Below are 24795 nucleotides of genomic sequence, written 5' to 3'. Positions count from 1 at the left end.
TTGTAATTGTGACATCTTGTTTTCACATGACCATCCAGTCTGCATTATTGGAAAAGAACGTTTTTGATCTTATTTGGAAACTGTCTCCTTTATTCTTTCTGTTGTCACTTGGCAATGTATTACAGAAAAATGAACAGAAAATTACATTTCACACGTTAACTTTACAGGCAACAAGAATACCAGGCTTCTTAAAAAATGTGCAAAATATATTTTGGTGACAATTAGCACATTGCACTCTACTCGATTTTAAGATTTCTTCAGGAGATAATACGATGGCTGCTGTAGAGATTTAGAAATCCTGTGTAATAAAGTGAAGAAATCATTCTCCACCACAGAATTTATAGTATTAAAAAAAAATTCAATCAAAATATTAGAGAATGCCTGTGGCAAAAACATCTGTTCATTGGAAGGGAAATACATGTTACCTTTGCCTGAGTCATTCATTCAAGTGACAAATCAAAAGGTAGTAATTCCTCAAATTCCAATCCTACCAGGCTTGCCAAATGGAATTCAGAGCACACCTCATTATATTGAAATAATAGGAAGTACTGTTCACTGCATGCCTAGACTGGTTTAAACTGTTTTTTTTTGTTGTACATATTTGAGTTTGTTTTTGCATTACTAATAACAGGAATTCACATCCAGTCAATGGGATTCATCCTTTCACTGTTAAATAAAGGGACTGCAAACTACTCGAGATGTCAGGGAACTGCAATCTAGAAAACAGAACCTTGTTCCTACACTTTGTAGCTTGTTTTGCTTATTGCATATTTTATTCCGTTCTCTCTCCCTTATTGCTTTACTTCATTTGAGTTGCGTGTTTACAATGTTCTCTCAGACCTTGTGACCAGTCACTAGGAGATGGCCAAGAAAGGTCCTGAATGGTTCAGTCTCCATTACTCAAACTGTTCATTGTAAAGCAGTTGGCATGTGCCCAGGAATTTCCCTTGACATGACAGCAGAGATTCGGACTGCATTACACTTCGTTGCCTATTGTTCAAAAAAACATTTCAAAACTAGATTAACTTATATCATCAACTGGCTCTCAATTGATATATTTCCCGAGTGCAAAAATAGTAGATTCAACATTTTTTTAAAAAATAGGTCACGATTAACATTCATTTCACAGACAAACCGTGGAGCTATTAGAAAGACACTGCTTCAGGATGTAAAAAATTGAAAATTATTTTGTGGTGTGGGAAAGAACTAAAAGTACTGCCTATTTTTTGTCACAACGATATACATTGAAATGATAGAATGATACAGATCAGCACCGTAATGCCATTGCATTATACATTAAGAGGCAATATAACAGACTTGAAAATCCTTTTATTATGGAAGCTGTCATTGTCTCTTGATAGTTAATTCAAATTATCTAATCGTATGACCAAGCCCATGGCATATGATTGTTGGTTTAAATGTAAAACAATTATTGTTTATGGCATTTTCATGGCTGCTTCGTATTTTCCGGTGTCATGACATTCGTCACTCTGTCAGATGATCTTTTAATCTAACAAACTGGATCCCTTTCAACAAGCTAATGAATACAAAATCCACCAGAACTGTTTACACTGTGAGAATGTACTCAATGGGCAATGGAGTAGAATGTTAAACAAAGTTGTTACTGTCAACAATAAAACTGCTGAGGTATCCAAGTCTTCCACAACTGATTGTTCAATTTTGTAACTCCTATGCACCGCAAAAAGTATAAAGTTCTAGCACATGGATTGTCTACGCATACCAGAAAGAGAATTGAGTTGAAAAAAAAATTAAATCTCTATTAATCAAAAAAAAGATAAAGTTGTTCTTTCATGTAAATCCCAAAGGTGGGTAATTATTTTCTCAAAAAGAAAGAGTTAGAGGAGTATTTATCTCATAGAACTGTATGCAACATTGTGACATGAAATCAGGTCCAAAGGATTCATGTCAAGCTGCATGGCATAAAGTTCTATCTGCTGTTCTCAAATTACAAAAGAGTCCTGCAGTTCATTGAAAGCAGGTTAACAATCACTTCCCTCTATTGCAATTTAATATAAGAATATTTTTCCACTCAGGTTTTGTACTAAAGAAATGTAAATGTACAGAAACTAGTCATCAAACCACTTACAATATAGCCAGTTTTTTAAAATCTACTTCATAATGAAAATAGGTAGCGTGTATGATTGCACATCATGAATCATGTTATTGTGGAAACTCTGGAGTACAACACTTTATGACATCTATTAAGGATTGATGTGAGTCATTGCTGTTTGCATTTCACTTACTAATCCGAAAAAATCAATGTATCAAGTGTTGTGATATACCTTTACAGGCACATCTGAAACTGCTGTGCATCACTCACTTTGTCACTAGAAAGGTGATAGGTGCAGAGACCGGATGTGTTAGCTAGCTCCCAGACACTGTTGAGTAGTTTCATCACTTTAAATAAAAGAACTCACCTAATTATCTAATTACGTTACCAATTCTCTTCTTGTGGTTGGTACGTTTGTGCAAGCTAGAAAACGTAATAGCCAGGGCTGAATTGTATTGAGAGAGGTTTTAGTGACAACAGCGAAGTAAAATATCTTTTGCTGCCTGATTTCCTTATTAGGTAGTGCAAGTTTCACACTTCAAAGCCAATGAAATGAATTTCCATTGTGTCCACAAACTTACCAGTTTGTTCAAAGGGTAATCCTTCACACAGCGTAATCAGCGTAATTCCTTCACATAGGATACATACAAAATATGGGGTCCATTTCCATTTGGATATGAATGACTTTGTTAAAGTTTAGCTGCCCTTTTAAGCTTATGAGGTTATTTTGAACACCTGACACATCCTGGGATTTCCCAGACATCTGGTTCATAGAAATCATAGAAACCCTCCAGTTCGGAAAGAATCATTCAGCCCATCGAGTCTGCAGCGACCACAATCCCACCCAGGCCCTAACCCCCATTTCCCTACATATTTACCCACTAATCTCTCTAACCTATGCATCTCAGGACATTAAGGGACAATTTTAGCATGGCCAATCAAACCAAACCTGCACATCTCTGGACTGTGGCAGGAAACTGGAGCACCCGGAGGAAACCCATTCAGGCATGGGAGAATGTGCAAACTCCACACCGACAGTGACCCAAACCGGGAATTGAACCCAGGTTCCTGGAGCTGTGAAGCAGCAGTGCTAACCACTGTGCTACCATGCCACCCTATTCTTATAAGCATTGTTCTCCGGAGCATTGAACCTGGTGGCTGTGGCTGTGGTGAGTGACTGATTTGAATTAAAAACCGCTTTTTTCCTCTACTTCCGGTTCTCGGGGCTTGTTAGAGTGTAGTTTACTTCCGTACCGGAAGTTAGGCCAGGGGATTGTCGTTAAGGGGGAGCGGGGGGTATAAAAAAGGGGTAGCAGCATAGAGTGGGCAGCGTCGGGAGCGGGCAGCGGAGTGAGTGGGAACTGAGTGAGAAGGGCTTTGGCTCGCTGGGCTTAGGCGAGAGTAGGCTTAGAGAAGGTGAGTGACAGATTTTTACCTTTGGGCACTTACAGGAGGTTGGGACATGGTAGGGAATATAGGGAGGAATGTAAGTTGCGTTCGGTGCCACATGTGGGAGTTCCTGGTGGTGTCACGTGTCCCCAAGGTACACATCCGCAGTAAATGTTTAGAACTGCAGCGATTGAGGGCCCGGGTCAGGCAACTCGAGGGGCGGCTGGAAGACGCGTTTCTAGTCAGGGAGAACGAGGAGATAATGGCTGGGAACCATGAGCAGGAGGAGGTCTCAAGGGCGGAAGAGAAGGGAGGATGGACGACTGTTAGGAGGGGAAAGAGGAAGAAGAAGAGTAGTCAGGGTCCCCCGGCCTCCCCGGAGGCCCCCCAAGGTTCGTCGGCAGGGGCACAGAAAAATAAGAAGGAAGGGGAGACTGACTTAGAGGGACGGAAGGGGGCTGGTAAGGTGATAGTGGTAGGGGATGGGAGGGTCCGAGGGATTGATAGGAGGTTCTGTGGGCAGGGGCGCGACTCCAGGATGGTGGTCTGCCTCCCTGGAGCAGGGGTAAAGGATATAATGGAAAGGGTAGAGGGAATTTTGAAAGGAGAGGGGACCCAGGCAGAGGTCATAGTACACGTAGGGGAGGGGGACATAGGAAGGAGGAGTAGGGGAGAGGTCCATAGGCAATTTAGGGAGTTGGGGGCCAAACTAAAGAGCAGGACCTCCAGGGTGGCACTGTCTGGGTTGCTGCCCAGTACGAGCAGGGCTAAGAATGACGAGATCATGCAGTTGAATGCATGGTTGAGGGACTGGTGTAGGGTAGACGGGTTTACTTTTGTGGATCACTGGGAGGTGTTTAGGAGAGAAAGGCAATTGTACAGGAGGGGTGGGGAGGATTTGAACGGGAGGTGGACTAGTGTCTTAGCGGGGAGGTTAGCTGGGGTGTTCAGGAATGATTTAAACTAATAGGGAGGGGGGGTGGGGAGGTGGCTGGGAGAGAGTCGGGTGAAAGGAAAATTATAAGGGAGAAGGTGGTTCCGAGGGACACTTGTGGGTTGAACTGTGTCTGTTTCAGTGCTAGGAGTGTGGCAGGGAAAACGGATGAGCTTAGGGCCTTGATGTTTGTGAGGCAGTTAGATGTGGTGGCTGTAACGGAGACGTGGTTAAGGGAAGGGCAGGACTGGCAGCTGAATGTTCTTGGGTACAAGTGTTTTAGGTGTGACAGAGGAGGGTTGAAGAGAGGTGGAGGGGTGGCACTGTTAGTCAAGGAAAACATCACAGTAGTGCAGAGGGAGGATGATATGGAAGAGATAGGGATTGAGTCAGTGTGGGTGGAGTTGAGGAATAAAAAGGGAGAGATCACATTGCTAGGGGTGTACTATAGGCCACCCAACAGCCCAAAGTCAGTGGAGGAAGGCATTTGCAGGGGCATTTTGGACAGGTGCAGGAAGAATAGAGTGGTTGTAGTGGGTGATTTTAATTTTCCCGGAGTGAATTGGAGGGGGCCTAGAGCTGGGGGTACGGAGGGAGAGGAGTTTGTGAAATGTGTTATGGAAGGGTCGCTAGAACAGTATGTAACTAGCCCGACTAGGGGAGGGGCTATACTGGATTTAGTGTTGGGAAACGAGCCGGGGCAGGTGGGTGAGGTAGAGGTAGGCGAACACGTGGCGAACAGTGACCACAAGTCCGTCTACTTTAGGATAAAAATGGAAAGGGACGAGTGCCGTCCGAATGGGAGTGTGCTGAACTGGGGAAAGGCGAGCTATGGCAGGATTAGGAGGGAGCTGCAGCAAACTGATTGGGAGGGACTGTTAGCTGGCAAGTCCACAGTTGGCAAGTGGGAGGCTTTTAGGGACAAAATGAAATGGTTGCAGGGAAGGTATGTTCCGGTTAAGCGAAAGGATGGGAAAGGTAGGATTAGAGAGCCGTGGATTACGGGGAATATTGAAGACTTGGTCAGGAAGAAGAGGGAGGCGTATGTTAGGTCAAAACAAATGGGTACGGAGAGTGCGCTGGAGGAATATAGAGAGAGTAGGAGGGAGCTAAAAAGGGGAATTAGAAGGGCGAAGAGAGGGCATGAGATGGCTTTGGCTGGTAGGATTAAGGAAAATCCAAAGGCATTTTATTCCTATATTAGAGGCAAGAGAGTAGTTAGAGGGAAAATTGGTCCTCTTAGGGACAAGAGTGGAGAGTTGTGTATTGAGTCGGAGGGAACGGGGGAGCTCCTGAATGAATACTTTGCGTCGGTATTCACGAAGGAGAGGGGTTCGGAATCGTGTGGTCTCTTGGAGGGAGCGGAGGTTCAGTTGCAGGATATAGTTATTACGAGAGAGGAAGTGCTAGGGCTTTTAGGTAGCGTAAGGACGGATAAAGCTCCGGGGCCTGATGGTATTTATCCCAGGCTGCTTAGGGAGGCGAAAGATGAAATTGCTGGGCCTCTGGCGCACATCTTTGTCTCTTCTTTGGACACAGGTGAGGTCCCAGAAGACTGGAGGGTAGCAAATGTGGTCCCGTTGTTCAAAAAAGGTAGTAGGGATAACCCTGGGAATTATAGACCGGTGAGTTTGACGTCGGTGGTAGGGAAGTTAATGGAAAAAATACTTAGGGGTAGGATGTATGAGCATTTGGAGCGTTGCGATCTGATTAGGGATACGCAACATGGCTTTGTTAGAGGGAGGTCTTGCCTTACGAATCTGGTGGAATTCTTTGAGGAGGTGACAAAAACGGTTGACGATGGGAGAGCCGTTGATGTCATCTATATGGATTTCAGTAAGGCGTTTGACAAAGTCCCTCACGGTAGGCTGGTAGAAAAGGTTAAGGCGCATGGGATACGAGGCCAGGTAGCTAGGTGGATTGAGAACTGGCTGGGAAATAGGAGACAGAGGGTAGTTGTGGAGGGGACCTTGTCGGGCTGGAGGCCAGTAACCAGTGGTGTGCCGCAGGGCTCAGTACTGGGACCTCTCCTCTTTGTAGTCTACATAAATGACTTGGAAGAGGGCGTAGGTGGTGTGATCAGCAAGTTTGCTGATGACACCAAGATGGCAGGGTTGGCGGGTACGGAACTGGATTGTCAGGTGATACAACAGGATATAGATAGGTTGGTGCAGTGGGCAGATAGGTGGCAGATGGCATTTAATCCTGACAAATGCGAGGTGATGCATTTTGGACGGAATAATGCAGAGAGGAGCTATGTGATAAAAGGTAGGCCGATTAGGAGTATAGACATACAGAGGGACCTGGGAGTGCAGGTTCACAAATCCATGAAGGTTGTGTCACAAGTGGAGAAGGTTGTTAGGAAGGCTTATGGGATGTTAGCCTTTATAGGAAGGGGCATAGAGTATAAAAGCTGCCGTCTAATGCTTCAATTGTACAGAACGTTGGTTAGACTGCATTTGGAGTACTGCGTCCAGTTCTGGTCACCTTACTACCGGAAGGACGTGGAGTCTCTGGAAAGGGTGCAGAGGAGGTTTACCAGGATGTTGCCTGGCATGGGGGGACTGGGTTACGAGGAGAGGTTGAAGAAACTGGGACTATTCTCCTTGGAAAGATGGAGATTGAGAGGGGACATGATAGAAGTATATAAGATACTGAAGGGAATAGATAGAGTTAATAGTGAGAGACTGCTCCCTAGACTGGGTACGAACACGAAAGGTCATCATTTAAGGGTGAGGGGGGAGAGGTATAATTTGGAGGTGAGAAGAAGGTTCTTTACGCAGAGAGTTGTGGGGGTCTGGAACGTGCTACCGAGTAGGGTGGTGGAGGCAGGAACGTTGGACTCGTTTAAGATGCAGTTAGATAGGCACATGAGTGAAACGAGAATGGAGGGATATGGTAGGGGCTATTAAATAGGGTTAAACCTCGGGAGACACCGGAAGGGCAGGCTGTAAGATTAATATTTTTGTCTTTATTCCACAGGTGGAGGTCCACCTCGTGTCAAGCGAGGGGCATGCACACGGCGGGTCGTGCGTGGGCTGCTCTTGGAAGTCCAGGAGTGGCCTAGTACTTCATGTCGGTGTGTGTGCTTGATCCTGGACCGGTAGACAGGTGCCGCAACAGCTCAGTGACTAGCACTGCTGGCTGTGCAGACACATGGATTTGGGCCTGTGTCTGTGGGAGTTTGCACATTCTCCCTGTGGCTGCGTGGGTTTCCTCCGGGCGCTCCGGTTTCCTCCCACACCCCAAAGATGTGCTCTTAGGCTAATCGGTTTTTACCAAATTGACACTATTTCTTCCCTGAATCTGACTGAGTAGGGTTCCATTCGTAGACATGCAGGGTAGAATAGGTGTAGGGTGATGCGGCGGCGCGGGCTCGTTGGGCCAAAGGGCCTGTTTCCCGTGCTGGGTTGTTCTTTGTTCTTTCAAATAACTAGCACAGGCATAATGGGCTAATTGGCTTCTTTTTGTGCTGGTATGATAATTAAACTGGATGGCAAAGTGCCCCATTTTTTGGTCACTTCACTATGTAGCTATCTACACTTTCAAAGTGTAATAACCCAGGAAGCCTGACTTGAAAGGAATGGTATTTATTGTTGAACACAAAATAAAGCCACTACTCCATGGCTATTTATATAAGTCCCAACAGGGACAATAGTTCCAAAGACCTTTCCTGGTGTCTGCTTTATAAAGGGCTCAGGTGACAAGTTTCAACTGGGAAGGTCATTGCCCGTTACCAAGACAACTTGTAATCAACAAGCCCCATAGGGAGAAAAATTAGAGATTTCCCATGGAACTCATGGGGGTTATCACACTAAGTGTTGACCAAAATGGAAAGTCTGCAGGTCTTGGTAAAGGGTTTTTCATGAATAACAACTGCAGCAGTATGTGAGGCACAAATAACTCAGCAATGAATGCTGATTTGTAGCTAATGCTGCCACTTTTTAATCCACATTCCTATTGTAACCTCGCACATCTAAACACATAATAGAGTGGCGTAGCAGAAGTGTGCCCATAAGCCAGAGGTCGAAGGATCAAAACCATTCTTTGCTCTTTATGTTTTGTTTGGTATGTGACACAGTGGTTAACACTGCTGCCTCACAGCTCCAGGGTTTGATTCCTGGCGTGGGTCACTGTCAGGGTGGAGTTTGCACATTCTCCCTGTGTCTCTATGGGTTTCTTTCAGGTGCTCTGGTTTCCTCTCAGTTCAAATGCGTGCTGGTTAGGTAGATTGGCTATGCTAAATTGCCCCTTTGCTGATGACACCAAGATTGGTGGAACGGCAAATTGTGCGGAGGGTGTGGAGAGTCTGCAGAAGGATCTAGATAGGCTGGGCAAATGGGCCAGGAACTGGCAAATGGAATTTAATGTTGGCAAATGTGAGGTTGTCCACTTTGGTAGGAATAATGGTAGGAAGGACTATTACGTGGCAAAAAACTGCAGCATGCGACGGTGCAGAGGGACCTCAGGGTCCTTGTGCATGAGTCGCAAAAACCCAGCCTGCAGGTGCAGCAGGTGGTCAGGAAGGCAAATGGGATGCTGGCCTTCATAGCAAAGGGGATTGAATATAAAAGTAGGGAGGTCTTGCTGCAGCTGTATAGGGCACTGGTGAGGCCGCAGCTGGAGTACTGTGTCCAGTTTTGGTTGCCGCACTTACGCAAGGATATTTTGGCCTTGAAGGGAGTGCAGAGGAGGTTTACTAGGCTGATTCCAGAGTTGAGGGGGTTGAACTATGAGGAGAGGCTGAATAAACTAGGCTTGTACTCGTTAGAGTTTAGAAGAATGAGGGGAGATCTCATTGAGACGTATAAGATGTTGAATGGGATGGATAGGATAGAGGTGGAGAGGCTCTTCCCACTCAGAAAGGACAGTAGGACCAGAGGGCACAGCCTCAGGATAAAGGGGGGGCGGTTTAGAACGGAGTTGAGGAGGAACTTCTTCACTCAAAGGGTGGTGAATCTCTGGAATTCTCTGCCTGTTGAAGTGGTGGAGGCTGCCTCGCTCAATATTTTTAAGACGCAGGTTGATAGGTTTTTGATAGGCAAGGGGATTAAGGGTTATGGGGAGAGGGCGAGAATGTGAAACTGAGCCACGACAGATCAGCCACGATCTTATTGAATGGCGGGGCAGGCTCGAGGGGCTAGATGGCCTACTCCTGCTCCTATTTCTTATGTTCTTATTAGTGTCAGAAACACTAGTTAGGGTACTTGCACGGTGTTCTAGGGATAGAGCCTTGGTGGGATTGTAATTGGTGCAGACTCGATGGGCCAAATGGCACTGTAGGTATTCTGTGATCTCTAGGATTATATTGGACAGCATGAAGAACCCTCCACAACCTTACTTAAAATGAAACATTTGCAGATTAGTTGGTCAATTAGTTTATTTTGGCTGTGTGCAATTGTAGGTGATTTTGGATATTTTCCATAATTGGCTAAACATTGGAACATAGGAATAGGACTATGATATTTGGCCCTTTTAGTCTATTCCATCATTCAATAAGAACATGGCTGATTCTAATTAGCCACAGGTGTTTTATCTCTCAACACCCAAAACTCTATGATCTCAGATCTAAAATTATTAATTTAGAACAAAGAAAATTACAGCATAGGAACAGGCCCATTGGCCCTCCAAGTCTGCATCGACCATGCTGCCTGTCTGAACTAAAACTCCTGATCCTTCCAGGGACCACATCCCTCTATTCCCATCCTATTCATGAATTTGTCAAGACACCCCTTAAAAGTCACTATCATATCTGCTTCTACTATCTCTCCGGCAGCGAGTTCCAGGCACTCACCACCTTGTGTATAAAATCTTTTATATCTTCTTTAAACCTTGCTCCTCGCACCTTAAACCTATGTCCCCCCTGGTAATTGACTCTTCCACCCTGCGGAAAAGCTTCTGACTATCCACTCTGTCCACGCCCTTCATAATCTTGTAGACTTCTTTCAGGTTGTCCCATTACCTTCATTGTTCCGGTGAGAACAAACCAAGTTTTCTCCAACCTCACCTCATACCAGGCAACATCCTGGTAAATCTTTTCTGCACCCTCCACATCCTTCTGATAGTGTGGCAACTTGAATTGAACATTATATTCCAAGTGTGGCCTAAGATTCTATAAAGCTACAACATGATTGCCAATTTTTAAACTCAACATCCCAGCCGATGAAGGTAAGCATGCCTTCCTGACTACCTTTTCCACCTGCGTTGCCACTTTCAGTGACCTATGTACCTGTACACCTAGATCCCCCTATCAATACTTTTAAGGGTTCTGACATTTACGGTATATTTCCCATCTGTATTAGACCTTCCAAAATGCATTTAGCTAGCAATTTAGTGAGCATCTATTGTTTTTCTGTGGGAGAGAATTCTACATTTTTACCATCCTTTGCAGGAAGGAATAATGCCTAACTTCTCTCCTAATGGTCTGGCTCTGATTTTAAAAATATGAGCCTTTCTGTTGGATTCCCCTACCAGCAGAAAAAGTTTATTTCTATCTACCATATAAATTCCTTGGCAAAATCTTAAAAACTTCAAAAAAATCACCCCATAACCCTCTGTATGCTGCAGAATGTGATCTCTTATCATCATAATTTAACTTTTGCATCTCTGGTAACATTCTGGTGAATCTATGCTTTTATTTCTTCCACAGCCAATCTATCCTTTCCAAGCTGTGATTCCCTGAACTGTACACAGTAATCTAGTGGTCTAACCAAGGTTTTGTATACCTGAAGTGAAATATATTTACATTCTAGACCTTTAGATATCAAGGCTAAGGTTCCTTTATATTCATTTTGATTATTTTTATACCGTACTACCACATTTTAACCCGTCCTCTGCCCTAATGTTTTATTCACACATTGCCTATTTTCCTTTGTTCGTTTATAGTTTAGATATTTCAGTTTCCCGTTTCGATACCACATAAAGCACAACTTTTTTTACTATTACTCTACTCTTTTCCATTTGCTTGGATTCAAGTTATTATCTATGTTTTTTTTCACATAGTTTAAAGTCCTTGTGTCCACACTATCTATCATTTCCGTCAGGAAGCTGGTTTAGGGTCCCAACTGTACAATTCCTTTCTGTCCCAGTACTGATGTCAATGTCCCATGAAATGGAATCACTCTTTCCTACGCCTCTCGTTCAGCTGTGAGTTCAACTCTCTATTATGTTCATCACAATATCAATTTGCTTATGACTCAGCTAATAAGTTAAGGATTATAACCCTTGAGTTCCTGTCCTTTAAATTAATTCCTACTTCCTGGAACTCTCCAAATGACCTACTTTTTACTTTTCATCCCAACATGGATTACAACGAGTAGATTCTCCCCCTCCATCTCCAATAATCTTTTAATCCCTCATCCGACACCAGTTAGGCAACAAACCATGAGGGGCTTGCCATCCTGTTTATAAAGAATATGTCTATTCCATAATTACCGAGCCCCTAAAACAAACACATTCCTTTGTTCCTCTTCCACCTCACCTCTCCTCTTCTTTGATACTTTCATATTTTAAGGTGTCATGATCCATTTACTGGCTGTTCTTCCAAGAGTCTGTATCCTTATATTCACAGGTAGCAAGTACATTGTACCCACTGCATAAGAATTGTTTATGTGGTTCCTTGTTCTCTTTCGGTATTCTTCTCTTCCTCTTGAAGCTCCAGATGACTCTCTGACAGAATTGCTGGTCTCTCATAATTATCCAGATTGTACAGCAATCTTCACCCTCTTCAGCCTCCTGTCGCTCACTCCTCCAGCAGCTGGTGCTGCTTTAGCTGGCCTTATCACCTCTTTTCACCACTTCCAGAGTAAGAGTGAGCCCTGGCGAGATCCCTATGACCAACTAATCGCTTTCCCCTGGTGACTCCTATAAGTTATAGTTAGCATTGTGACAAAGTATAGTTATAAAGCACTCTTGTTTTTTGGTGAAGACTTCAGAAAATTTCTGGAACAAATGTTGGCAAAGTGTACAGAAAGTCCTCCAATAAATATCAAAAGTTCTCTATAAATCTAGTGCAGTCAATCTGTAGCAGCAAGTGAACAGTGAATGCTGAGTATGGTTTTCAGTAGCACTCATAATCCTTACCAATGACTTAAGTTCAGCTAGTTCATTTTAGTCATTATTTGCAGCACTAGCCAGCAAAATAACATGCAGCTTTTTAAAATGAGCATTAGGAGCAAATTTAAGTGGTTACCATAGCTTTAGCAAATGTTCCTTGTGTGTATTTAAACTCCATTAACAACAGGACATCTTACAATAAATGCAGCTCAAGATCCCATTTTGGCCATCTCAAGGACAATTTAGCATGAAATGTACCTGAGGAAAAATATACCCGCCCTTGCAAAAAGAACTTTGACATTCCAAAATTACAACACAGATAAAACAACTTGGGAGCAAGCCAAATATCTATGAACAAGTTCAGATGGAGAGTAATGGCAACTTGTAAAGTATCCAATCATGTACGTTCAAGGCAATGGTGAATAAAAATACATAGATTATTGCCAAGGGCAGAGTCCCAGACTGAATTTTAATAAGTTACTTTTTAATTAGATTTGGGCAATCATTGGAATAACAAGCACAATGTCCATCGTTCCTGGGCACTTTATTGAGCTTTACAGAGCCCAGGCTATAATTTAACAAAATAAAAATGTCAACACTACACAGGGGTCTGGAAAATCACTCTAAACAGCTCGGCAACCTCAGAAGATTTGCCAAGATGAAGAGTTAATAAATTTCTCAGCAATGGGGTCAATTTTAACTTAAAGTTGGCTTTGGTTGGATGGATGAGTGCAAAATGGATTCACTGGCGCAAGATCCAGGTACAGTTTTTTTAACTCCTGAGATTCAACTAAATACCAGCAGTCATTATCCCTTACAGAATGAGCAAGAATAAAGAAAGAACATGTTGTGATTGGCAGCCTGTGAATAGGAAGCAGGGGAATCTGGGGAAGGTGTGGCTGTGAATTCCATTGTGGGGCCTAGAGGGGCACTTCCGATCTTCTTAACTTGACACAGCAAAGCCTTATACCTTGATCAGTCTCTCCCGTCTGCAGATCAGTTTCAGTCTGACCTGGCAGGGAAGCTGTGGGAAAGTAACAGTTCACAAATTAATTTGGTCCTATCTGCTTTCAGCCTGCAGTAGCCTATAGGTTAAATTCCTAAATGCAGCAAAAGATTGAGTTCTGAGCAGGTTAATAACCTAATTATTTTAACTTTCCACCTTCGGGATTTCTCCAGTGGGTAGGATTAAAATCGACATTGAAATTCAATTCAGCTGGAATTAAGGTAGTCAAAATATTGTGCTTCCTGTGCAAGGAAATAACTGTTTCCAGACAAGTTCTGATAATTTTCCACAGTATCGGTGATTTACTGTGTTTGCAGATAAAGAAAATTAATTTATTCTCAACTCAATGTTTCATATCATGAAGAATTGTTTCACACAATATTTTGTGATGTGACCCTTAATGGAAGATTGATTATTAATTTGAGGAGAAAGGAAACAATGCTAAGAATTGTGTCAGGAACAAACAATTTCCTGGGACCACTTCACAAGGGCCAGTCACAGCTGAGAAAAACACTGAGAATATCAACATATTTAATGGATTCTCCACATGGCTACTTCTTGGACAGGCCACTTGTGACTATAATGCATGAAGAAACATATTGACGCTGTTGGCTTAATTTGACCTTTCAATGCCCTCATCGAATAAGTATATGTGGACTTGGAGCCATGCCAATACCTCAGGTTGCAGATAATAATCTTACTAACGTAACATCTAAAAGAAACAAAGTGACATGAGTGCAATGCATTACACTATGCTAACGAAAGAGCATAGTTAGTCACACAAGTTGACTCAATTGACCCACAGCTTCACAGGGATTTCAGTTTTTGCTCTCTGAAATTCATTCTGAAAGGAAAGTTAAAATGTCGTCAAGCAAACTGAATTAACAAGCTGATCATGCAGACAATTTAAAACGTTGACTTCCTCCACCATTCAATGACAATGGCAGGAGTGTGTACAATCTACAGGATGCACTGCAGCAGCTCTCCAAGATAAAGCCTCCTTTGGTAGCATCGCCAAACTCACAACCTCTACCACCTGGAAGAAAAAGGGTATAGATACATGGGAACATGACCACCTGCAAGTTCTTCTCCAAACCACACGCCACCCTGGCTTGGAAACTTATCAGTGTTCCTTCACTGTTGCTGATTCAAAATTCTGGAATTCCTTTCTTAGTAGTACTATGGGTCTACCTGCATGAACTGCAATGGTTAAAGAAGGCAGCACAACGCCATCTTCTCAAGGGCAATAAGTGCGGGCATAGTCACATTCCGAGAACAAATAAACTTTCATAGAAGCATTGAATCCTACAGTGCAAAAGGAAGCCATTTGGCCCATCGAGTCTGCACTGTCCACAATCCCACCCAGGCCCTATCCCCATAACCCTACATATTTACCCTAGCTAGTCCCCTGACACTAAGGAGCAACTTAGCATGGCCAATCCACCTAACCCGCACATCTTTGGACTGTGGGAGGAAACTGGAGCACCCGGAGGTAACCCAAGCAGACACGGGGAGAACGTGCAAACTCCACACAGCGACCCGTCAGAAATCGAACCTGGGTTGCTGGCGCTATGAGGTAGCAGTGCTAACCACTGTGCCGCCCCATTAAAAAATTCTTAACGTTTAACATCCAGGGAAGGAGCTGATTGGTGGGGAGCTGTTGACTCTTAAAGTATTTAGTAAATTTTATTATCTAATAAATAAAGCCATGGCAGGGAGCTTGGATCTGTTGAATACATGTCATAGTCCATGTGAGAACTCCAGGTTGCTTCTCGTGTCCTGGATAACCATGTATGCAGAAAGTGTCACCAACTGCAACAGCTTGAGACCTGGGTACCAGAGCTTGAGAAGTAGCTGGTGTCACAATGGCACATCTGCAACATTGAGACCTTTGTGGATAGCATACTTATAGATTTGATGTTTTAAAAATTTTGATTTATTGTCACATGTATTGGTATACAGTGATACGTATTGTTTCTTGTACACTATACAGACAAAGCATACCATACATAGAGAAGGAGAGAGTACAGAATGTAGCTTTACAGTCATAGGTAGGGTGTAGAGAAAAATCAACTTAGTGCGAGATAGGTCCATTCATCCTGCAGCTTAAGGGTGACCACCTGGCAGTCAAGAAAGGCCAGGAAGATAGTGCAAGAGTCTCCAGGGTGCATCTCACTCTTCAACCAGTATTTGGTTGTGAATACTATTGAAAATGAGGCTTCCTCTGCAGAATGCAGCCAGAGCCGGTGTGGTACAGAGAGGTGAGGTGAGTTGGAGAGGATGTTCAACAGTTAGCGGTTGTGGTTTACATTAGCGATGACATCATAGGTGGAAAGGTGATTGGGGTCCTGCAGTCATAATTCTGGGAGATTGGAAGGAAACTAGCAAACAGGACCTCATAGTAATCTCCAGATTGCTAAGACCAAGTGAGTACAGAAATAGAACAGAGCAGAAGAATGTATAGCTGGACAGATGGTGCAGCATGGAGGGCTTTAGTTTCCTGGGACATTGGACCTCTTCTGGAGAAGATGGGATCTGTTCAGGCCAGGTGGCTTGCCACTGAAAAGAACCAGGACAAATTTCTTTGTGCAGCAATTTGCTACTACCATTGGGGAGAGTTTACATTAACTTGGCTGGGATGTTGGAATCAGGAGATAATATTAGAGAGGGACACCAAGGTGCAGAGAGAATTGAAAGAAATAGATAGTACTAGTGAAGGAAATACTAAGGTATTAGATGGGTTCTAAGTGAGAGGGAAAGTAATAAAGCTTAAATTTGATTACAAAGAACAAAGTGGATGTATGCAAATATGCAAAGTGTGGTAAATAAGATTGGTTAACTGCAGGCACAGATATAGCCAAGTGGAAAGAGATGTTGCATTGCTAATGGAGACCAGGCTTAAAGAAGGGTAGGACTGGGTACTAAATATTCCTGGATGAAAGGTGTTCAGGGAAGAGAGAAGAAAAGAAAGAAAGGTGGTATTATTGATTAAGGAAATTACAGCACTGGAAAAAATGTTCCAGAGGGTCAAGGACAGAATCTATTTGGTTAGAACCAAGAAACAACTCAATGTATTCTGTAGGCCACCAATTAGCGACAAAGATACAGAGAAATTTGCAAGGAAATTGCATATAGGTGTAAGAACTAAAGAGTAGTTACAATGGGGGCTTGAAAAACCTTAGTAAAGTTTGGGATAGTAATAGTGTAAAAGTCAGAGGTGGGCAAGAATTTCTAGAGTGTGTTCAGGAGAATTTTCAATGTCCAACGAGAAATGATGCATAATTGGACCTGGTTCTTGGGAATGAAGTGGGCCAAGTCTATCAAGTGCCATAGTGGAGTATTTAGGGGCTATGTTCATTGTATCATAATGTTTACATTGGCTATGGAAATGACAAGGAGCAATCTAGAGTAGGAATAATTAATCGGAAAGGCAAAGCCTTAATTGGGTCAGAATAGATCTGATTCAGGTAAACTGGAATCAAAGGTTGGCAAGCAAAACAATAACTGAAGATTAAGCTGCCTTTAAAAAAGAGATAGTTTGGGTCCAATCAAGGTGCATTCCCACAACCTTGAAAGGTAGGGCAAACAAATCTATAGCTCCTCGGATGATGAAAGAAATAGTAAAACAAAGCAGAAAAAGAAACATGTGACAGGTCTCAGGTGGAGACCTGAGAATCAGACTCAAAATAGGAAGTATAGTGAATTATTACTATTATTAGATAGTACTAGAGGGCGGCACGATGGCACAGTGGTTAACACTGCTGCCTCAAAGCACCAGGGTTCCAGTTTCAATTCTCACCTTGGTCTATGCAGAGTTTGCACGTCCTCCCCGTGTCTGCATGGGATCGCTTGGGTTTCCTCCCACAGTTCAAAGATGTGCGGGTTAGGTTGATTGGCTGTGCTAAATTGCCCCTTAGTGTCAGGGACTAGCAGAATAGAGACATGGGGTGCTGGGATAGGGCCTGGGTAGGACTGTTGTCTGTGCAGGCTCGATGAGCCAAATGTCTTCCTTCAGTACTGTAGGGATTCTACGATACTATTCTATAGAATTTTTTTGAACTAATTAATAACGTAAAGACAGAGTATAAAGAGAAGGGATTGCTGCCACTATAAAAGGTAATCCAAACATATTCTATTGGCATATAAATCACAAAAGGTTGGTAAAAGGAGGAATGTGACCAACTATGAGCCTAAAAGGGGATTTATATATGGAAGTATGATGTTGAGGCACTAAATTAATACATTGCATTTATCTTTACCAAGGTTGAAGATGCTGTCTTAGTCATGGTGAATAAGGTTGTTGAGACACTTGACAGGTTTAAAATTGATAATGAGGAAGTATTAGGTAGATAGGTAGGCTGGTTGTACTTAAAATCAATAAGTTGCCAGGGCAAGTTACTGACTGAAGTAATAGTGGAAACTGTAGAGGTACTGGCCATAATTTTCTAATTCTCCTCAGATACAGGTGGTGCTAGATATCTGGAAAATTCACATGTTGCAGCTTTGCTCAGAGAAAGATGGAAAGATAAACTTTGAAATTACAAGCCAATCAGTTTAATCTCAGTGGTGGGAAAGCTTTAGGAATAACAGGCAGAACCTCTTATGTTCTTATGAGGCAATAGGAGCCTCATCTGCCGGCTAGAAAGTCAGCGTGAGGCCTGCATTTCCTCCTCTGGGAATATCTGCCAAACACAAGCCTTGCAATGAGTTAACGGCAGGCCTTTCTCTGGAATAAGGATCCCAGAGGCAGAGCTCCCGTCTACTAAGTGCTGCCAACCAGAGACCAGCAGTTCTTTTGCTCAGCAGTGGCAATGGGGAGGTGGTGGCCTTTCCAAAATGACAGCTATCAATGGCCCAGTTTGAGAAGCGTGCCAGCCACTTATAAGTGATGGCATAGGAATTTCGCAAGGTGCTGGGGTCAAGGGGTGTGGCAGCACAGGCAAAGAGCTGGTTCTCAGTGAACCCTGCTTTCCATGTTCCTTGATCAGGTACTGAGTATCATTGAAGGGGGGACCCTCTACCTGGGAGATGACAAGTAGCCTGCACAGGTTAACTTGTCAGGCATGCCACATAGTGACAGGCCAGCTGCAGATAGGTTATCAAGGAAAGTGGTCATTAATTGGCCACTTATGGACCTCAATTGGTAGTGGGGCATGGAGGTTGTCCATGAGCCTTACCACCTCGGACTTAATCGGGTTGGAGGCAGAAAATTGGCTCACCTGTCATTCTCCTACCCTTCCTGCCTGCAAACATGCCACTTAAGAGGCAGAAGAGTTCACCTGATAATTTGGGACAAAATTAAGTCACTTGGGCAAATATGGACTAATTAAGGAAAACCAGCATGGATTTGTTTTAAAGGCAAATTATGTTTAACTAACTTGCTTTCTTTGTGAGGTAACAGAAATGGTAGATGAGGGTAATGTGGTTGATGTAGTATAAAGACTTCCAAAAGGCATTTGATAAAGTACTCCACACAGCTTTGTGCGGTTGGAACTTACTACAGGTATCATGCTCTAAGCAGCATTGACAACCATGGGTTTGCATGTTAATCTTGCTTTAGAGGTATGGGTCATTTTTGTTGGCAGTACTTTCATTCAATTTGCGATACTCTTTAGAAAAGTCATCCTTTGTCTTCCTCAATCTCTTTCCCATCAGTATCAGACTTTCTAAATTGTAAGTTATTATTCTGTACCCAGGAAATCCCAAGCGTCTTTTCCTGATCTTAGTCCATCTCGGTCTCAGATTTTGCTAGTATCTCTTCATTGGCAGTGTGACTTGTCTAAGATACCTATTTTATTTATCTGAAAAACCACAACTCTGCAACCTCAGTTCTTCACTGCATTGCTCTACTGATTGTTGAACACTCGCTTCAATAAGTCAAATTTGGGCGATGTGACACTCTCAGATTCTCAGCTTTGTTTTCATGGTTAATTTTGCACTGATCATGATCTTTTTCATCGCAACATGGATCAAAATTGGCATGAAAAGGACAACAGTGGTGAACAGTTGTTTTTAAGACTGGAAGAAGGTTTGTATTGGAGTTCTCTTCTTGATATACATTAATGGCCTAAACTTTATTCACAAGACACAATTTCAAAATTTGCATGATGACATATAATTTGGAAGTATCGTGAACTGTGATGAGGATATTGTAGAACTTTAGAAGGACATAGAAAGTTGGTGGAATGGGCAGACAAGTGACAGATGAAGGTTAATGCAGTGAGGTGAAGTGATTCCTTTTGTTGAAACAGCAAGGAGAGGCAATATAATATAAAGAGTACAATTGTTAGAGGAGGGCAGAAGCAGAGGAACCAGGGGTTATCTGTGTACAAATCATCAAAGGTGGCAGAGCAGGTTGAGAGGTCAATTAATAAAGCATGTAAGACCCTGAAAAAGAAAGCTATGACATCTGTGCAAAAACAGATTGGTTTTTTGCATAATATTTTGGGAAAGATGTGACAGCATTGGAGAAAATATTCACAAGAATGGTTCCAGAAATGGCAAACTTCAGTTATGTTGCTAGATTGGAGAGGCTGGAACTGTCACCCAGGAGACATTTAGAGAAAGAAAGGTTGAGGGGAGATCTAATATATATGCTATAGTTAAGAAAGCCCACCAATGCCTCTACTTCCTCATGTCTACTACGACTCTTACCAACTTTTATAGATGCATCATAGAAAGCATTCTTTCTGGTTATATCACAGCTTGGTATGGCTCCTGCTCTATCCAAGATACAAGAAACTACAAAGGGCCATGAACAAAGTCAGTCCATCACTCAAACTAGCCTCCTACCCATTGACACTGTCTACACTTCCCGCTGCCTCGGAAAAGCAGCTAGCATAATCAAGGATCCCACACACCCCAGACATACTCTCTTCCACCTTCTTCCGTCAGGAAAAAGATACGAAAGTCTGAGTACACGTACCGACTCAAGGGCAGCTCCTTTCTTGCTGCCATCAGATTTTTGAATGGACCTACCTCACATTAAGTTGATCTTTGTCTACATCCTAGCTATGACTGTAACACTACATTCTGCACTTTCTCCTTTCCTTATCCATGAACGCTTTGTCTGTATAGTGCACAAGCAACAATACTTTTTGCTGTATGCCAATACATGTGACAATAATAAATCAAATCAAACCCAATCATTCTAAACTATGAGGGGTTTGGATAGATAGTGAGAAACTGTTCCCATAGGTGAAGGTACCAAGAATCAGAAGAACTAATTTAAGGTGAATGACATAAAAAGTAATGGCAATAAGAGGAAATCCCTTTTACACAATGTGTGGTGAAGATCTAAAATGCACTGCCTGACTATGTGGTGAAGGCAGATTCAATCATGGCTTTCAGAAGAGAATTGGACCATTTTTGAGAGAAGAACTTTCAGAGCTACAGTGAAAAGGTAGGGAAGTGACAGTCAGTGAGTTGTTCTTATAGAGAGCCGCCACGGACACAATGGGCTGAATGGCCCCCTTCTATGCTGTAACCATTCTATGATACTTTAATTTCAGTAATATTTAGCATTACTTAACCAAAAAAATTGTGAATTCAATTACTATCATGAAGTCAATTTACATTTACAACAGGAAATTCATGAAATAATAAAATGTAAATGGAATAAAAACAGGAAATGCAGGTCTAACAGTATCAGTGGAGACAGAAAGACAGTTAATTCCAGGTCATATGAACTCAAAAAGTTAACTATATTTCTCTTCTACAGATGCTGCTTGACTAGCTGAGTTTATCCAGAACTTTCGGTATCCATTATCTCTGTGTGAATTATTTTCCGTCAATGCAAGTATTCTTGCAGCAACTAAAAGAAAAAATGATGGAAAATCTCAGCAGGTCTGGCAGAATCTGTAAGAAGAGAAAAGAGCTGATGTTTCAAGTCCAGATGACCCTTTGCCAAAGCTAAAATGTGGAGTTGCCAGTGTTGGATTGGGGTAGGCACAGTAAGTAGTCTCACATACCAGGTTAAAGTCCAACAGCTTTATTTGGAATTGTGAGCTTTTGGAGTGACTCACCTGAGGAAGGAGCAGCACTTCGAAATTTTGTGATTCCAAATAAACCTGTTGGACTTTAACCTGATGTTGTGAGACTTTTTACTGTGCCCACCCCAGCATCGCCACATCATGGACTGCCATTAGCAACCTTTCCCATTGTTTTTGTGGCTATGACTCATCTTTCATTCCCTCACCCAACTGTATAAATATCTCCCGCTTTCTATTCCTTTTAGCTTTGACAAAAGGTTATCTGGACTCAAAACGTCAGCTCTTTTCTCTCCTTACAGATGTTGTCAGATGTGTTGAGATTTTCCAGCATTTTCTCTTTTGGTTCCGGATTCCAGCATCCGTGGTAATTTGCTTTTAATCTTGCAACAATTCATGTTTCAAACAAAAGAAAATATCATCATTCCTGTAAATGGCTCTGTGCCCAGCAATTTCCCTTTCTATTCTGACATACATGACAGTCTTTTATCTTCAGAGTCCTGGTTTCCTTTTTATTTGATTGAGCTATTTACCTTCCAATTGATGTGCATGGTCTCCCAGATTTTTCTTAAATCTCTCCTGTTCAAGTGTCCTTTTGGGTTTTGTATGATCACTCTGAAGGCAGTGGGTATTTCTTCCTTACACAAATCATTGTTATTATGGAACAGGATGCACAATGATGACCAAGGAGGGCATCCTTTCTGATTTTCCCCTCTGTTGGGGATGCAGAGCCTTCTCTCAGTACAGAATAAAAGCAAACGACTGCAGATGCTAGAAATCTGGAATAAAAACAGTCAACGCTGGAAACACTATGCAGGTATGGTGGCAGCATCAATAGAGAGAAAAACAGAGTTAATGTTTCCTGTTGAATATGACTTCTTCGGAACTGAAAGGAAGTGATGTGTTACATGCTGTTGAAAGAGAGAGGAAGAGCACAAGGGAAGGTCTGGGATAGGTTAGAGGGCAGAAGGGATTAAATAACAAAGATGCCATGGAACAAACAGGCAAAGGGAGTGGAAATGGTTGTGGTAAAGAAATAAAGCATTTGCCTAGACTGAGCGTGAATGGCAGAATAATAAAAAGCAAAAACGTGGGAAACAAGTTTTAGATGAGCACATGGCAAAGAAAAACAGAAATCAAATGGGGACAGAGTTCATAGTCTGAAATTGTTGAACTTAATGTTGAATCCACAAGACTGTAAAGCATGTAATCAGAAGATGAAGTGCTGTTCCTCAGGCTTGCATTGAGATTCCACTGGAATACTCTAGCAAGATAAGGACAGAAATCTTGAGCAAAAAACAAAGTGATTAATTAAAATGTTAAGGAACTGGAAACTCAGGGGCAGACTTGCAGATTGAATGAAAGTGCCCTGCAAAACATTCACCCAATTTGCTTTTGGTCTCCCCAATGTAGAGCAGGCTGTCTTGTGAGCAGCAAATACAGCAGAGTAAATTGAAGGGAAGGCAAGTAAATTGCTGCTTCACCTGGAAGTAGTGCTTCAGGCCTTGGACACTGAGCAGAGAGGAGGGAAAAGGACAGGTGATAGACCTCTTGCGCTTACACAGGAAGGTGCCGTAGGAAGACGATAAAGTGTTGTGGTGATTGAAGATTGGACCAAGGACTCATGGAGGGAACGGTCCCTGTAAAATGCGAAAGTGTTGGGGGAGGGGTTGGAAAGAGAGAAAGATGAGGAAAAAGGAAAACATCTTGGAAACACTGTTGTGAAGGATTATAGGATTGTATTATCAGAACAGGTGTGATGGAAACAAAGGAATTGGGAGAATAATCCTTCTGTTGTATCTGCTCGCATGTTACAATCATCCACAAAAGTGTTTTTTATATTCATTCGTGGGATAAGAGCACCACTATCAAAGCCAGTGATTTCCTTTCTTAATTACCAGTCAGAAAGTGGTGGTGAGTTGCTTACTTGAGCCACTGCAGCCCACATGGTGTAAGTAGACCCACAGAGCTGTTAGGTTGGAGCACCAAGATTTTGCCTCAGTGATACTGAAGGAGTGGTAATATATTTCCAGGTTAAGATAGTGAGAGACTTGGAGGGGAGCTTTCAGATGGTGATATCCTCATGCATCAGCTGCGCTTATTCTTCTAAGCGACAGAGGTTGTAGGTTTGGAAGATGCTTTTGAAGAAGCCTTGGCAAGTTGCTGCAGTGTACCTTGCATACTGCTGCCACTGTGAATAAGAGAATTAATGTTTAATGTGGTGGATGAGGTGCCCGTAAGATTTATATATATATATATATATATAAAAACTGACTGAAAGATTAATAAGGAGGAAAAATTAAAGTATAGGAAAAAGTTGGCTAGAAATATAAAGAAAGATATTAAGTTTCTGTAGATATTTTAAAAATAAGTAACAAAATAAGTCCTAAAGAAAGTGTTATGAAACCTCACTAGAGGGATGGAGTTTTAAATCAGCGAGGTTATGTTGCAGCTGTATAAGGTGAGGCCACACCTGGAATACTATGTACAGTTCTGGTCTCTTAGTTGAGAAAGGATATACTGGCACTGCAGGGGATTCACTAGGTTGATTCCGGAGTTGAGAGGGTTGGCTTATGAGGACAGATTGAGTAGACTGGGGCTATACTCATTGCAATTCAGCAGAATGAGGGGAGATTTTATAGAAACATATAAGATTATGAAGGGAATAGATGACAGAAGCAGGGAAGTTTTTCCATTGGCGGATTAAACTAAAATTAAGGGACATGGTCTCAAAATAAGGTGAAGCAGATTTAGGACTGACTTGAGGAGGAACTTCTTGACACAAAGGGTAGTGAATCTGTGTAATTCCCTGCCCAGTGAAGCAGTTGAGGCTACCTCATTGAAAGTTTTTAAGGCAAGGATAAATTTTTCAACAGTAAAGAAATTAAGGGTTATGGTGAGTGGGCAGTTAAGTGGAGCTGAGTCCACAAAAAGATCAGCCAAGATCTTAGTGAATGGTGGAGCAGGCTCGAGGGGCCAGATGGCCTACTCCTACACCTTGTTCTTATGTGCGAACATGTTCCAACTTGAACACTGGTTTTATTTCTTGTTTTTTTTTGGATATTAGTGAGAAAAGTGTGTGGAAACAGTGAGAACTCAGGCATCTCTTTTGTTAAACAAACAAAACAAAGTATTTATTAATCACAGAATCTATGGCACAGAGGCAGGTCCTTCAATCCAAATTGCTCCACATGGAAGGAATATAACAAAATACTGCAAATATCGATCTTATGCTTTGGCAGATTAATAGTAAGCACTAGTCCCTCAAAAACTGAAAACCCAAAAACATGTGTACTGACCCCATTTCCCAACTAACAACCATAATTAGTTGGATAGATTGGTCAAATCTAGC

General features: G+C 42.4%; 1 protein-coding gene across 2 annotated transcripts in view; it reads right to left on the bottom strand.

Annotated features, from left to right (window-relative positions):
• LOC145350865 (uncharacterized) overlaps positions 1–24795 on the bottom strand; it is a 191342-nt gene that overhangs the window by 50602 nt on the left and 115945 nt on the right. The window contains exon 5 of one of the 2 annotated variants that reach the window (XR_013888255.1): positions 22007–22157. The exons of the other annotated variant lie outside the window; for it this stretch is intronic. The gene's annotated coding sequence lies outside the window, so the exon portion shown is untranslated. Of the gene's footprint in view, positions 1–22006; positions 22158–24795 lie in introns of those variants that run through there. 2 annotated transcript variants of the gene reach the window in all.

Source organism: Carcharhinus amblyrhynchos, chromosome 12, assembly GCF_965287045.1.
Source record: "Carcharhinus amblyrhynchos chromosome 12, sCarAmb.v2.hapA, whole genome shotgun sequence".
Classification (NCBI taxonomy): Eukaryota; Metazoa; Chordata; class Chondrichthyes; order Carcharhiniformes; family Carcharhinidae; genus Carcharhinus; species Carcharhinus amblyrhynchos.
Note: the sequence above shows the minus strand (reverse complement) of the source record. Positions and strands in the feature narration are given on the sequence as shown.